This window comes from Hippocampus bargibanti, linkage group LG07, assembly GCF_051943395.1.
Source record: "Hippocampus bargibanti isolate YZ-2025 linkage group LG07, ASM5194339v1, whole genome shotgun sequence".
In the NCBI taxonomy this organism is placed as follows: Eukaryota; Metazoa; Chordata; class Actinopteri; order Syngnathiformes; family Syngnathidae; genus Hippocampus; species Hippocampus bargibanti.
In genome coordinates, this window is record NC_142740.1 from 26,248,203 (window position 1) to 26,262,699 (window position 14,497).

Below are 14,497 nucleotides of genomic sequence, written 5' to 3' on the forward strand. Positions count from 1 at the left end.
GTATCACTGTATATTAAAGTTTTCCAAATATATAAGTACAAGGCGCAGGGTAATCATTGAAGAAAATGAAGGCGTTTGGGTGTGTCTTATACACCGGAAAATAGGGTAATATAAAAATGTCAAATGTTTTACATGAATCTGAAATTCATAATTGAATTGTTTTAGCTATAAATGGACCCAAAGAGGAAATAACTTCATTAAAAGTGTATTCTTCTAATCAATCGGGTGATTAATTGGTATAATTTAAAAAACACGAACGGCCATTGCCCAGTGTAATTACAGTGATACCTCAGCTTACGAATTTAATTGGTTCACATAAAGTGTGTGTACGGCGAGAAGTGTGTCTTTGAAACATTAATTTGCCATAGATAACCATTCAAATGAGAATAATCCATTCCCAGGTCCCCATAAAACAATTTAATACTAAATAAGCCTTAAAACTACACAAAATATATCTTATTTTACAGATAATAAATGTGCTATAGTATTATGATTAAAGAAATAAACTGTACTTGATCATAAAGTCATGTGATTTACCTTTGTGATGGCCGTTGATGGCTTGATGGAATAGGGTGGGAGGAGGTGGCAGGGAGGGAGTTACTATTTCAAAGGAGAGTCACATTCCATAAGGACTTTCGGAAGGAGGGTTAGCCTATCTTTCATAGGCTTATGCCCAGGGACGGACTTCTCTTCCTGTGTTATGAAAGTCCGGTGAGGCATCTTTTTCCAAAAAAAAGCGGGTTTCATCAGCATTAAACACTTGATGAGGAACATAGCCTTCTTCTTCCACCATCTTGAGGAATGATTCCTTGTAAGCTTTGGCATCTTTATTGTCAGAACTGACTGCGTCACCATGACGAATGACACTATAAATCCCTGTACGACGCTTAAAGTTCTCGAACCATCCGTGGCTAGCCTTGAAATCATCAATGGATGTCAAACTTCCAGGTTGCCTCTTGACGATATCCGAGTGAAGTCGTCGTGCTTTGTAAATGTAAATTTCTCTACTGCGAGACTAGTAAAGTCTAATCCAAATCAAGAGGGCCAAGGATTGAGCCTTGAAGTACACTTTCAATGCTCTTTTCTCGCCAAAAGACCAGTTAGGTTCATTTAAGATTCTACATTTTTTGCCATATGTTATTTCACTCAGCAGCAAGTTCGACAGTCAATCAGAGACGGATCGACAATGGAGAAGTGGGACAGGAAATGCTTCCCGATGTTCCTCACGCGAGTTCTCAACGGCTTCCACGGACTTGCTGTCTGTGCAAAGTTTTTGTTTCGTCGAGGGTGCGCTAGCATATTATTAGCTGGTTTGCGGCTTCGACACAGATGCCGCGTTGATTTGCTGTGTGGTTGCAAATATGGCAAACAATGTAGACCTTTGTGCATGCGCCAGTCCGTCTGTGCGAGTGTGTTTCTGTGGAAAATGGAACGTAAAAAAAAGGAACATGTTGTAGTTTGACACTGCCTGGTGTCTGGCAGCATAAAAAATAAATGAGGCTCCTGCGCTGACATTAGAAAAGCAATCGTGTAAATGCTATGAGCAAAAATGGCTAATCTCTACTTATTGGGCCATATGACAGAACGAAACAGTTCAAATCATCCAAAATCAACTCTATCCTGAGAACGTCCCAACAGAGGATGTACTTCCTGAGGCTGCAAATGAAACATGGCCTACCACAGGAGGTGCTGTGACATTTCTACACGGCTGTCATCGAATCAATCCTGTGGACTTCCATCACGGTTTGGTTCGGGCCCGCCACAAAATTGGACGGAATTCGACTTCAACGGACAGTTAGGACGGTGGCAAAAAAAAAAATCATTGGCACCACTCTAACTACTTTCAAGGACTTGCACATTGCAAGAATTGAAACAAGGGCATGGAAAATCTTACTGGACCCTCCGCACCCTGCCCACCACCTTTTCCAGTGACTCCCCTCAGGCAGCCGCTCCCGATCCAAATACAGTAGACATTTAAACAGCTTCTTTCCCCGTCGCCGTTAACTTACTAAACAGTAACCCAAATACAACTGTGTCGTGCCTCTTTGTAATTTTTTTATGATGCTACTAGTGCAGCGTGTTATACCGGAGACAAATTCCTTGTGTGTGTTCATCATATTTGGCCAATATAGATGATTCTGATTCTGATTCAACAAATAATGATGTCAGAAGACGATCAGTGAGAATAAAATGGTGTATTTCACGAATGTGCTCAAAAACAACCTGTTTCTCCAATCCGCTTCTCCTCACAAGGAGTGCAGATGTGTTGGATGTGTCTCCAGGGGACACCCTGAACTGGTTGCCAGCCTTTTACAGGGCACACATAAACAAACAACCATTCACACTCACACCTCAGGACAGTCTTCAATCAGCCTTCCGTGCATGTTTTTGGAATATGGGAGGAAACTGGAGTACCCATAGAAAAGCCACCCAAACACTGAGGCTGGAGCTGGAATGGAACCCGGCACCTCTGCATTGTGAGGTTGGTGTGCTAACAGCTCTTTATTTCCATTCAATGAAATGTAACACTCACACACACACGCACGCACACAGACACACACACACACACACACACACACACACATTCATGTTTCAATGGTTTTGTGACGTCCGGATAACTCCAGATAAGGAGTGAGGACCACCATTGCTGATAAGTTTAGAGAACTAGTGTTTCATTTGAACACTAAATGTCACCCCATTTCCCACTTCAACTTTTTTTTTTAAACAAAGAAATAAAAAGTGGACTTGAAACTGAAATAACAGCAGGAGTGAGGTTCCTGAATGGCTACATTCAAAGTCCTCACCCCTGTAGTGAATTTAGTTAAATATCGTTATACTTTTTGTGGTATGAACGTTTTCCTCTCATTAACCACACACACACACACACACACATAAACACACACAGTGAGTAAAAGTGTGTGTATCCAAGTGAAATGAAAATACACACCCAAAAAAATAATTTTGGGTGAATTTATGAGGACCTCTCTGAAACTTTAACAGATGCATATATAGACCCCGAGAAGCCTTTAGAATGAAAACCCTTGTGAGGGCCGGCCAAAAGGTTCTCACTTGTCAAAAATGTCCTTACTACGTACGATATAAAATCTTAGTGGTCCTCACAAGACTAGTCATACAAACACACACACAATTACACGTTTCCATGTTTTCTGGGGACAACTTTTCAGATCATCACTTATGGGGACCACCCTTTCCAAAGAGATTTGCTCTGTATAACTCACCTGTGAGCATAAGCACGCCTCAACGACACTTACACACGCACGCACACACACACGCACACACACACGTTTTTATGTTTTCTGGAGACCACTTTTCAGATCATCACTTTTGGGGACCACCCTTTCCAAAGAGATTTCCTCTGTATAACCCACCTGTGAGCACAAACATGCCTCAACTACACACACACACACACACACACACACACATACACCCCCCCCCACACACACACAGGCTTCATGTGCACATGTGTGTGTGTGTTCAGCTAAACTGTCCGCACTAAGACTCACGGTATGTCCAGGGGTTGTGCCGCACAAAGACAAAATGACAAGCAAAGTACACACACACACACACACACACACACACACACACACACACACACACACACACACACACACACACACACACACACACACACACACACACACACACACACACACACACACACACACTCACTCACACCCATATAGATATACTCGATGACTGACAAACAAACTGCGCACACACACACACGTAAAAAAAAAAAAAAAAAGCAGCCTGCAGAGTTTTGGGCCAGAGGGCGGGTGGGAACGGGGGGTTAAGTGTGCGGGGTAAGCAGAAACAGCTCCGTCGCTAGGGTACGTACAAAATATAACAGAGAGCTGCTGAAACAGGCCGCTTGTTTCACGCACATAGGCTTGCAAAACAAGGTTCTAAGTAAAACAAGATGGATTGTACTTGTAGCCTGGTAAACTTGTTCACGTGTTTCCACTAGTTCACTGCTGCAACGCGGGTATCTTGATGTATACTCGTGAGTAATAATAATAATAATAATAATAATAATACATTTCATTTCGAGTGTGTCCGTGTATTTTGTGTATGTGAGTGTGCATATGGCACATCTGCTTCGTATTGCATATCAGTTGGGATTCTACTACAGCCTAAGTGGGTGCGATGGGTGAAGATGGAGAAGCTGGAGGTAGCAATAAGGGTCCCCAATACCTACTGGACCCTGCGCACCCTGCTCACCACCTTTTCTGGCAACTCCCCTCCGGCAGGCGCACCAAATCCAGCAGACATTTAAACAGTTTCTTCCCCCGTCACCATTAACTCTCAAATAGTCCAAATATGACTGTATAGTTAAAAACTACTAGTGGGCCTCAATCGGCAGTGCATATGCACCTAAAAGCTAGCAACCACTCATTTGATGACAATGAGGTTAAAATCTTAGCGAAAGAAAATAGATGGTTTGAAAGGGGAGTAAAAGAAGGTATTTTCATTAAAAAAAAAAGCAAAATCCTTCACTAAATCGCCATGGTGGGGTGAGGTTCAATTTGGATCGTTCGTACAACAGACTTCTTAGGCAACATAGGCTTAGTTATGCTGATGAGGTGATACCAGAGCATATGGGGCAATCAGTCGTACCAGTCATAGACCTCATCCTCAGGCAGGACAATAGAACTAATCAGTCGGGACAATAGAAGTAATCAGTGTAGCCGCAGGGAGTAGTCCTCAGCTCCTCCCAACCTGAGAGCAGGGACCAATCATAGCCTGGCACCGCTACGTCTGGACAGTAGGGATATATATATAGGGCCGAAACTACCAGCAAAAGACTAGTTCGCTGACGAAGCCTCTTGGATAAGAAGCGAAACGTCCGACACCTTCAAAGAAGTACAGATGACGGCTGAAGAAACCTTTTCAGCGATGGACCACTCCTGTACGACTGAGAGCTTTCACAGACATACTTGGCCAATGAAGATGATTCTGATTCACTTTCTGATTCTGATAAACGGGGTCCACCTGGATTTCATGAATGGGAGCTTATTATGAAAATATAATTTCAAAATAAAATGTTATAGACCTATAAAAAAGTTGACTAGTGTTATAGTGCCTCTTTGCAATTTTTTTTACGATGATACTAGTGCAGCGTGTTCTACCGGAGACAAATTCCTTGTGTGTTCTACATACTTGGCCAAGAAAGATGATTCTGATTTTGATTTTGATAAACGGGGTCCATCTGGACTTCATGAATGGGCATTTGATATGAAAATAAAATTTCAAAATAAAATGTTATAGACCTATAAAAGTTGAATAGAGCATTGGCAAGCCCCCGCCCTTGCCCCTCCCTGAAGACGCACAACGGGGCAAGGCAAGTTTAGCTTGTGTTGAGGATGGAGAAGGAGGGAGATGGTTCAAGCGAAACAAGATGGAGGGTCACTGGGTTTGTCTGGCAATGACCCTCCTTCACCTCCTTCTCTTTTTCGTATCTTTTTTTTTTTTTTTAAATATAGCTTCATTCTCGCCCCGTGGCAGTTCCCGTCATTTCGCGGGAGCTCTCACGCCGGTGCCAGCTAATTATTGGCCTTCACCGCGGGATTATTTATCACGGGCTGACTGACAAGTGGAGGAGAGGTGAGAGACGCGTTCACTTCCCCATCTGAGTGAAATATTTGGCATGGACCGTGTGTGTGTGTGGTTACGGGTGTGTATGTGGGTGTGCGTGGTTACATGTGTGTGTGTGTGTGTGTGTGTGTGTGTGTGTGTTACGACATTTCTTTGAATCGAAATGAAGAGCTGTTAGCACACCAACCTCACAATGCAGAGGTGCCAGGTTCAATTCCAGCTGCAGCCTTCGTGTGTGGGTGGCTTTTCTCTGGGTAGTCCGGTTTCCTCTCACATTCCAAAAACATGCACGGAAGGCTGATTGAAGACTCTAAAATTGTCCTGAGGTGTGAGTGTGAATCGTTGTTTGTTTATGTGTGCACTGCGATAGGCCGGGAATCAGTTCAGGGTGTCCCCCGCCTAGTGACCGAAGACGGCTGGGATAATAATAATAATAATAATAATAATAATAATAATAATAATAATAATAATAATAATAATAATAATAATATATTTCATTCATAAGCGCCTTTCAAAACTCTCAAGGTCACTTTACAGTCACAGGATATGTTTTTCTGTGGGTGAGCAGCGGCAGCCACACGCGCCAGCATTCACTCAACTCGGAAGTAACTCAAATAGATAGAAAGCTAGCTAGCTAGCCAATCGATAACCAACAGGTACCTAGCTAGATAGCCAGCCAGTCAGCCAGCTAGCCAGCCAGCTAGATAGCCAGATAGCTAGTAGATAGCAAATAGCTAGCAAAATGATCATCATAATAATATTAATAATAATAATACATTTAATCTATAAGCGCCTTTCAAAACTCTCAAGGTCACCCCACAATCTGAGGATAAGATAAAGATGATTCATATTCGATAGAATAGAAAATAGAGCGATCTGTTTTCAAATAAAGGAAAATAAATAGCTGTCTTCGGGCACTCGGCGGGGGACACCCTGAACTGGCTGTCAGCCAATCACAGGGCACATAGCGACGAACAACCATCCGCGCTCACACTCACACCATTGGACAATTTGGAGTGTTCAATCACCCTACCATGGATGATTTTTGGAATTTAGGAGGAACCGAGAATACCCAGAGAAAAACCACGAAGGCCTGCGGAGAACATGGAAACTCCAGACCTGGAATTGAACCCAGTACCTCTGCACTGTGATGACGACGTGCTAACCACGGGACGGCAATATTTTAGGCCTACTTAGGTCTGTGTAAGCCCTCAGTCGTACAGGAGTGGTCCAATGATGAAAAGGTTTCTTCAGCCGTCGTCTAAAGTTCGCTGACGAAGCTTCTCGGATGACAAGCGAAACATCCGACACCTCCAAAGAAGTACAAATGACGGTTGAAGAAACCTTTTCATCCATAGACCTACTTAGGTTGTGTATTATTATTTTATTCTTATTTTTAATTTAATCAAGTGGCCACTCAGAGTGCCTTCAGACTGCCTATCCCTGTTATGACAGTGTCAACAAGATAAACCCCGATGCTAACCTTCCTCAAACATCCAAGCAGGTCCTCTACGTTCAAAGTAAACCTGGCAAAACACACACACCACAGCACAAATGTAGATTCCTGGGACTAATGTTTAACAGGAAGAAAACAGAGTGCGCCGTCAACGTTGATCTCTTTAGCGCAGAGGTTGAGCTTTCCTACAGATAGCGAGATAAGACGCTCCACTGGCGAGATGAAAGCATTCCATTTTCTACTCCTTTGCGCCATACCTGGATTCTTTTTTCTCCATAAAAACAGGAACCAGAGAACTTTTTTTTTTTTAGCCTGCTGTCACATAATCCATTACAATTTCTTTATCCATCAACTCACCGGTGATAACTTTGGCTTGTACAGCTGCACAGAACCACATGTCAATAATTCATAGGAAAGCCCATTTGAAAGGCTTCGGGGACAATTGTATATCGTAAATACAAACGTATCACTATGCAAATCCAAGTCGAAAAGCCAAATGTGGTTTAAGGAGGACTTGAGTTTTTATTTACACAGTGTCCGAAACTGCCACAGGTGCACTGGTAATGTTTAACTCATTCACTGCCAGACGTGCAAAACAGTGTCCACTCCAGTGCCAGGGTTTTTGTCATTGTCACTTGAATTGCAGGGCCCACAGCATATTGAGTTTTAGGACTAGATAAACATTCAATACAGCGTTAGAAACCGTAGACTCTTTTCTTTCATCAGAAAAAAAGAGTCAATTCCTAAATGATATGGATTTGGAGTTATATGAGCTTGAAATGAAGGTGGCTGTCCAAAATACAATACAATGCATGGAAAAAAAGGGAAATGGTGCCCCTTGTGGAAATAAAAAAAACATCGCGAGAGGTCTGGCCAGCGCTTTATCGGCATCCAAGCATTAAAAAAACAAAATCTGAACAAATTCGGGAATGGTGCTCTACGTCATATTTTCAATTCCCGAATAGATTCTTGAATGGCAGTGAATGAGTTAACAGCTGTAGTTTTTTTTTCAGGCATTTCCTAAATTAGTTTCTGTTTTAGCCATAACTACGTATCTCGTCCGTTTGGTGGGGTAAAAAGTTTTCCCCCTTTTTTGTTTCTGATGTTCTATTTATTTATTTATTTATTGATGTGTCTATTGATGTGTTTATTTAGTTATTTATTAGGACATTTATTTGTCGGTTTATTTATGTATTTAGCTATTTATTTATGTATTTATTTTTAAAAGGAATTTCCCATTATTTTGTTTGTGATATTCCATATGTTTTATTTGCCTGTTTTCTTATTTATTTATGTATTTATGTACTTATTTATTCATGTATTTATGTAATCATTTATGAGGGCATTTGTTTGCGGGTTTATTTATGTACAGTATTTATTTATTTACTTATTTATTTCCCCTTATTTTGTTTGTGATCTTCCATATTTTTTATTTGTCCGTTTCCTTATTGATTTATGTATTTAAGTACTTATTTATTTATTAGGGCAGTTATTTGCCTATTTATTTATTTATTTATTTATTTGTTTGTTTGTTCATTTAGAAATGTATTTGGGCATTTATTTGCATGTTTATTTATGTACTTATTTATTAGGGAATTTATTTGCCCGTTTACTTATTTAAATTCGTAAATGGCAGCACACATTGGAATTTTGTGGTTCTGTGCAAATTTCATTTTTTTTTTTTTTTTTTGGTAATCCAAAAACCAGGTTTCATGAGTGAGCTAAAACTTATTTCAGCTAACTACCGGTGAGAGAAATTGTCCATATTTACACCAACGGACAATTTAGTGTCTCCAATTAACGTAGCCCACAACCCACGCCCACATTTCTTTCCGACATACTAACCACAACACCCCCCCACCCCCACCCGTCTTGTGGATCCATATAACATTTGTTTCGGGGGAAACGTTGGTGGTAGCAACTAGACAGAAAAAAAAGTCACTTTGCACACACACTGACATTTACGCCCACGTTCAAATTCAACAGTAGTCGCTCCCAACCACAAGCCGCCTGCTCACTTGTTCCTCCGTAGACACCCGGCCGGCGCTTGAGTGCAAGGAGCCACCAAAACATGAAAAGCAACCTAATTTGACATCATAAAACTGACATTAGCTATTCACCCCAGAAGGACGCCCACCATCTTGAGTGCTTGGGTGTAACGCGTAGATTACAGAGCTGTCAGGGTGTCTGCTTGGGAGGAGGCAATTAGAGCCAGGGGGATGTCTCGCTAATGGGATGCCTGACCCCAAAGACGCATATGAACACACAGACACTTACGCACACACATGAACACAACTACGCGAATTACTCCTCCCTGAACTTTACCCCCAAAAAACAAAAGCAGTTCCAGAAGACACATTTCCACCTGAGCAGGATACGCAGAGACATGCATGCCATCAGTTTTGACACATAGGAATGGCAACGATTCCACACTAGAGCCACTGGAAAATTGTACGTTTCCATATTATGTGAATAAACACGACTAAGCGTCAGCAAAGATGGAAGGCGCCAAGGCGGCAAACGTGCTGGAAGTATACTTGAAAAGTACAAGTCAAAGAGACTCGAGAAATTTGAAGTTTTGATTCAACTTCTTAATTAATATATATATATATATATATATATAAAATAAAAAGTTAAGATGAATTATCAATTTTCAGTGATATAGAATACGTATTTTGAGTCACCCGCAATCCCAGATCAGCTAGCTAGCCATGCTAGCAAGCAAACATGCTGTAACTCAGTTCGCCAGCTAGAAATACAAGCTCGCAAACCAAGTTAAGTTTGCCAGCTAGCAATACTAGCGAACAAACTGAATTAAATTTGCCAGACAGATTACATTAGATTAGCCTTTGTTATGCCATTATTATTCTCACAGTGGAGAAATCTACATTTATTGAAATTTACGTAGATAGCGATACTACCTAGCAAACCGAGATAAGTTTGACAGCAATGATACTAGTTAGCAAACGGAGTTAAATTTGCCAGTTTGCAATACCAGCTAGGAAACAAATTTAAGTTTACCAGCTAGCAATACTAGCTAGAACACTGAGTTTAGTTTCCCAGCTCGCGATACTAGCTAGCAAACGGAGTTAAGTTTGATAGCTAGCAATACTAGCTAGCAAACTGAGTTGAATTTGCCAGCTATCAATACTAGCTAAGCAAACTGAGCTAAATTTGCCAATTGTGTTTGCCAGCTAGCGATTAGATTAGATTAGCCGTTATTATTCTCGCAGTGGCGAAATATACATTTATTTAAATTTACATAGATAGCGATACTAGCCAGCAAACGGAGTTAAGCTTGCCAACTAGCAATACTAGCTAGCAAACGGAGTTAAGATTGCCAACTAGCAATACTAGCTAGCAAACGGAGTTAAGATTGCCAACTAGCAATACTAGCTAGCAAATGGAGTTAAGATTGCCAGCTAGCAATACCAACTAGCAAACTGAGTTACGTTTGCCAGCTAGCGATACTAGTTAGCAAACGCAGTTAAATTTCACAGCTAGCGATACCAGATAGCAAATTGAGTTACGTTTGCCAGCTAGCGAATAATAAACTAGTTAATAATAACTAGTTAATAAAACTAATTAATAATAATAATAATAACAATAATGATAATAATACATTTTAAGCACTTTTCAAAGCTCTCAAGGACACTTTACAGTCACAGACAAGCATAGGTACTATAATAAATAAAATACAATCACAAATACAATGCAATAAATAAAATACAATTCTAAATAAAAACAAGAGAGTGAGCTACATAGAAAATGCAATTTTAAATAGGTAGTTAGCAAACTCATTTAAACTTGACAGCTAGCAAACTCAGTTAAATTTGTCAGCTAGCAATACTAGCTAGCAAACTAATTTAAGTTTGCCAGCTAGCGATACTACTTAGAAAACGCAGTTAAATTTGACAGCTAACGATACCAGCTGGCAAACTGAGTAATGTAAAAATGATTGAAAAAGTCGTATCCATTTTAATAATTCATATTTGTCAGGTTTAACAACACTTATCTGTGGTGAGTCAAAGTGATACAGTAAAGTCTCGTTATATCGATATTCAAGGGAGTCCGAAAAAATATCGATATAACCGGGACTATCGATATATCCGACCCTGTTTGCATGTAATTTTCTCCATGCGTGCATAGAAATAGTATCGATATAACCGGGAGTATCGATATATCCGATATCGATATAACGAGACTTTACTGTATTTATTTTCACGTAACAGAGACTTTAAGTACAGTAATGAGGTATATATACTTGATTACTTCTCAGCATTTTGTGTTCTGAGTGTTTATGGGTGTGTGCATGTTATTCCTCAGACAGAGCGTCCATTGTGGTACGCCGGTGTCCCTCAAGGCACTGGAATCTGGCACATTGTCTATGTCGGAAACTCGAAGCCGTTACAACTCTCGACTTGTTTTGATCCCAGCAGAAAATTCCAGTTTCTGCCATGTTTTTTTTTTTTTTTTTAGGAGGGGCGTGACGCACGCCCCTTGATGAACGTCTGGAAGGAAGAAATTTTATTACGGACAAAGTGTTGGCGGCTAGCGGATTGTTAGATAAGAGGGAAACCCTTCGTTCGGTCGTGGACTTCCAGATGCAAACAGCTGCTTGCTTTCTGGCGCAAGTCCCAATCATTTTTATGAGTAACACAGGGAACAGCCCGTAATTGAGTGAAAAAGAGTCATGACATCATTCGATATTTTCAAACATGGTCAGGATATAAATGAGATTTTTCAGAAAAAGGGTGGAGGTCTGAATAAAGACACTTGGAAAGCCTCATCAAAAATACTAAATCAAATCAAAGTCCCCCCCCCCCCCCCCAAAAAAAAAGACCCAAAATAACAAACCTACACTGGGACTAATGGCACGAAAAAAGCAAACAAGACATGACGCGAGGAAATGTGAATGACAGACACATTGATGGAAGCAAACGAACGCGGCAAGCAGGTTCACCCGCATAAGACCAGAGGGAGGGAGATGATTGGTTGACACAAGGATAGCCAAACTGACGAAAAAAATAACAACTAACAAGTAAAACAACGTGAGAAAAGGGACATGCGGAAATGACATGAAAGAAAACTCACTGTAACCATGACACATCAACAAAACAGAAACTTCTTGAATGACTTGTCAGAAATACTTTTTCAGATATTTAATGGAGATGTTTTCAGATGTTTAATGGACAGCAGCAAAAATCCAAAAATCCAATGCGTGTCGATTGGTTAGCTTCCAGATTATTATTTTTTTTAATGACAAGGTATTTTCCCCTCTCAGATGTTTCTCGCGTGTTTTATATATATATATATATATATATATATATATATATATATATATATATATATATATGTATATATATACAGTAAAGTCTCGTTATATCGATATCGGATATATCGATAGTCCCGGTTATATCGATACTATTTCTATGCGCGCACGAGAAAATTACATGCAAACAGGGTCGGATATATCGATAGTCCCAGTTATATCGATATTTTTTCGGATCCCTTGAATATCGATATAACGAGACTTTACTGTATATATATATATATATATATATATATATATATATATATATATATATATATATATATATATATATATATATATATATATATATACACACAGTTTTATTATTATTTATTATTATTATATTATTTATTTATTATTGAGTACAATATATACAGATATATATATATACAGAATTATATACAAAATTACATGTGCGCAGGGTCGGATATATCGATATATTTTCGGACTCCCGAGAATATCGATATAACGAGACTTTACTGTATATATATATATATATATATATATATATATATATATATATATATATATATATATATACACACACAATATATACAGATATATACACAATATACACACACACACATATATATATATATATATATATATATATATATATATATATATATATATATATATATATATATATATATATATATATATATATATATATATATATATATATATATATATATATTCTATTTGAATACATGTTTTTAACCCCTTTCAACCAACAATATTGATAACCTGTAAACTGTCCCTGACAGGGTTAATTTTGAAGCAAAAAATGATTTCTTGGATTGGATTGGATTGGATATGCCTTTATTAGTCTCACAGTGGAGAAATTTACATTTCACAGCAGCAAAGTGATGAAAGGAATGAAAGTAGAAAAACGAAATACATGAGCTGCTGGAAAGGCAGCCACTCTCGCGGCGCCGTCTTGAAGTCAAAAGAACAAAAAAAAAACTAAATGACAAATAATATGACAGCATAGAGACAATATGACAAAACAAAGACACAGAGAGACATTCATTCTTCAGGACTTGCTGTACCCTCTTTGTGATGACATGAAACAGTTCTAGATGAAAGAGGAGAGGATCAAAGCGTCTTTCCACCAGTGGATCAGGGACATCATGGTGGAATGTGCATGTCAACTACAAGCTAATATCTTCAATATTTATATTTATGTTTTATTTGATGAGGTTCATATTCTCCAAGTATGTATGTATTTATGAATTCATTTATTTATTTAAGATGGAACACAATGGGAACGGGTATTGCGAGAACAGGATCGGCCCCAAAATTGAGCCCTGCGGAACACCATATAACAGAGGGGCAGTCCTCAGAGCAGCCAATGTATTGTTTATTTATGTATTTATTCATTTTAATTGTATTATCAAGTCAGTCCATAAGTTTGTCAAGTAAATAACCGGTGCAAAGTGATTGGCCATGCGCGGAGGCTCCAGCGAGGCCCTTTGTATGCCTGTGTGGGTGTGGTGCACGCAGATGTGAAGTTTGTTGTACGCCAGAGAGAGATTTGTGTGTGACAGAAGGCAGCTTGTAGTATCAGTAGCGTGTGACACACAGTGCTCTCTCGGCGGCCACTTTAAGGACTCGTGCCAAAAGAGAGAATAACTCCTCTGTTCCCTGCTGCTGATTGACAGCGTGGCTTCTTTGTGTGTGTGTGTGTGTATGTATATGTGTGTGTGCGTGTGTGTGTGTGCGTGCTGTGCTCATGTCACTTGATGTTTCACTACGTTCGAAATGTCATACAGTTAATGACTCCTTTCTCGCATTTGTGATTGTACTTTATTTATTATAGTACCAATGCTTGTCTGTGACTGTAAAGTGTCCTTGAGAGCTTTGAAAGGCGCTTAAAATGAAATGTATTATTATTATTATTATTTTATTTATTAAAATTCATGTTTTGGTCCCTCATACACTTTTTTTGAAATAACATAACACATTTTGCTGACATTTGGATATGATTACATTTATTTAAAATATATTTCATAAAATATATATTACAAGTCATGTATTTGAAAATAAATCTTTATATTTTAAATGACATGTTTATGTATTACTCTTAACTGTAATTTGAAAGTCATTTA

General features: G+C 39.2%; 1 long non-coding RNA gene across 1 annotated transcript in view; it reads left to right on the top strand.

The window, feature by feature from the left end:
• Positions 1–5,426: 5,426 nt before the first annotated feature.
• Positions 5,427–14,497, top strand: part of LOC148895962 (uncharacterized) — an 18,218-nt gene continuing 9,147 nt past the window's right edge. The window contains exons 1-2 of the long non-coding RNA XR_016115641.1: positions 5,427–5,625; positions 13,641–13,742. This is a non-coding gene — a long non-coding RNA (uncharacterized LOC148895962). The remainder of the gene's footprint in view (positions 5,626–13,640; positions 13,743–14,497) is intronic.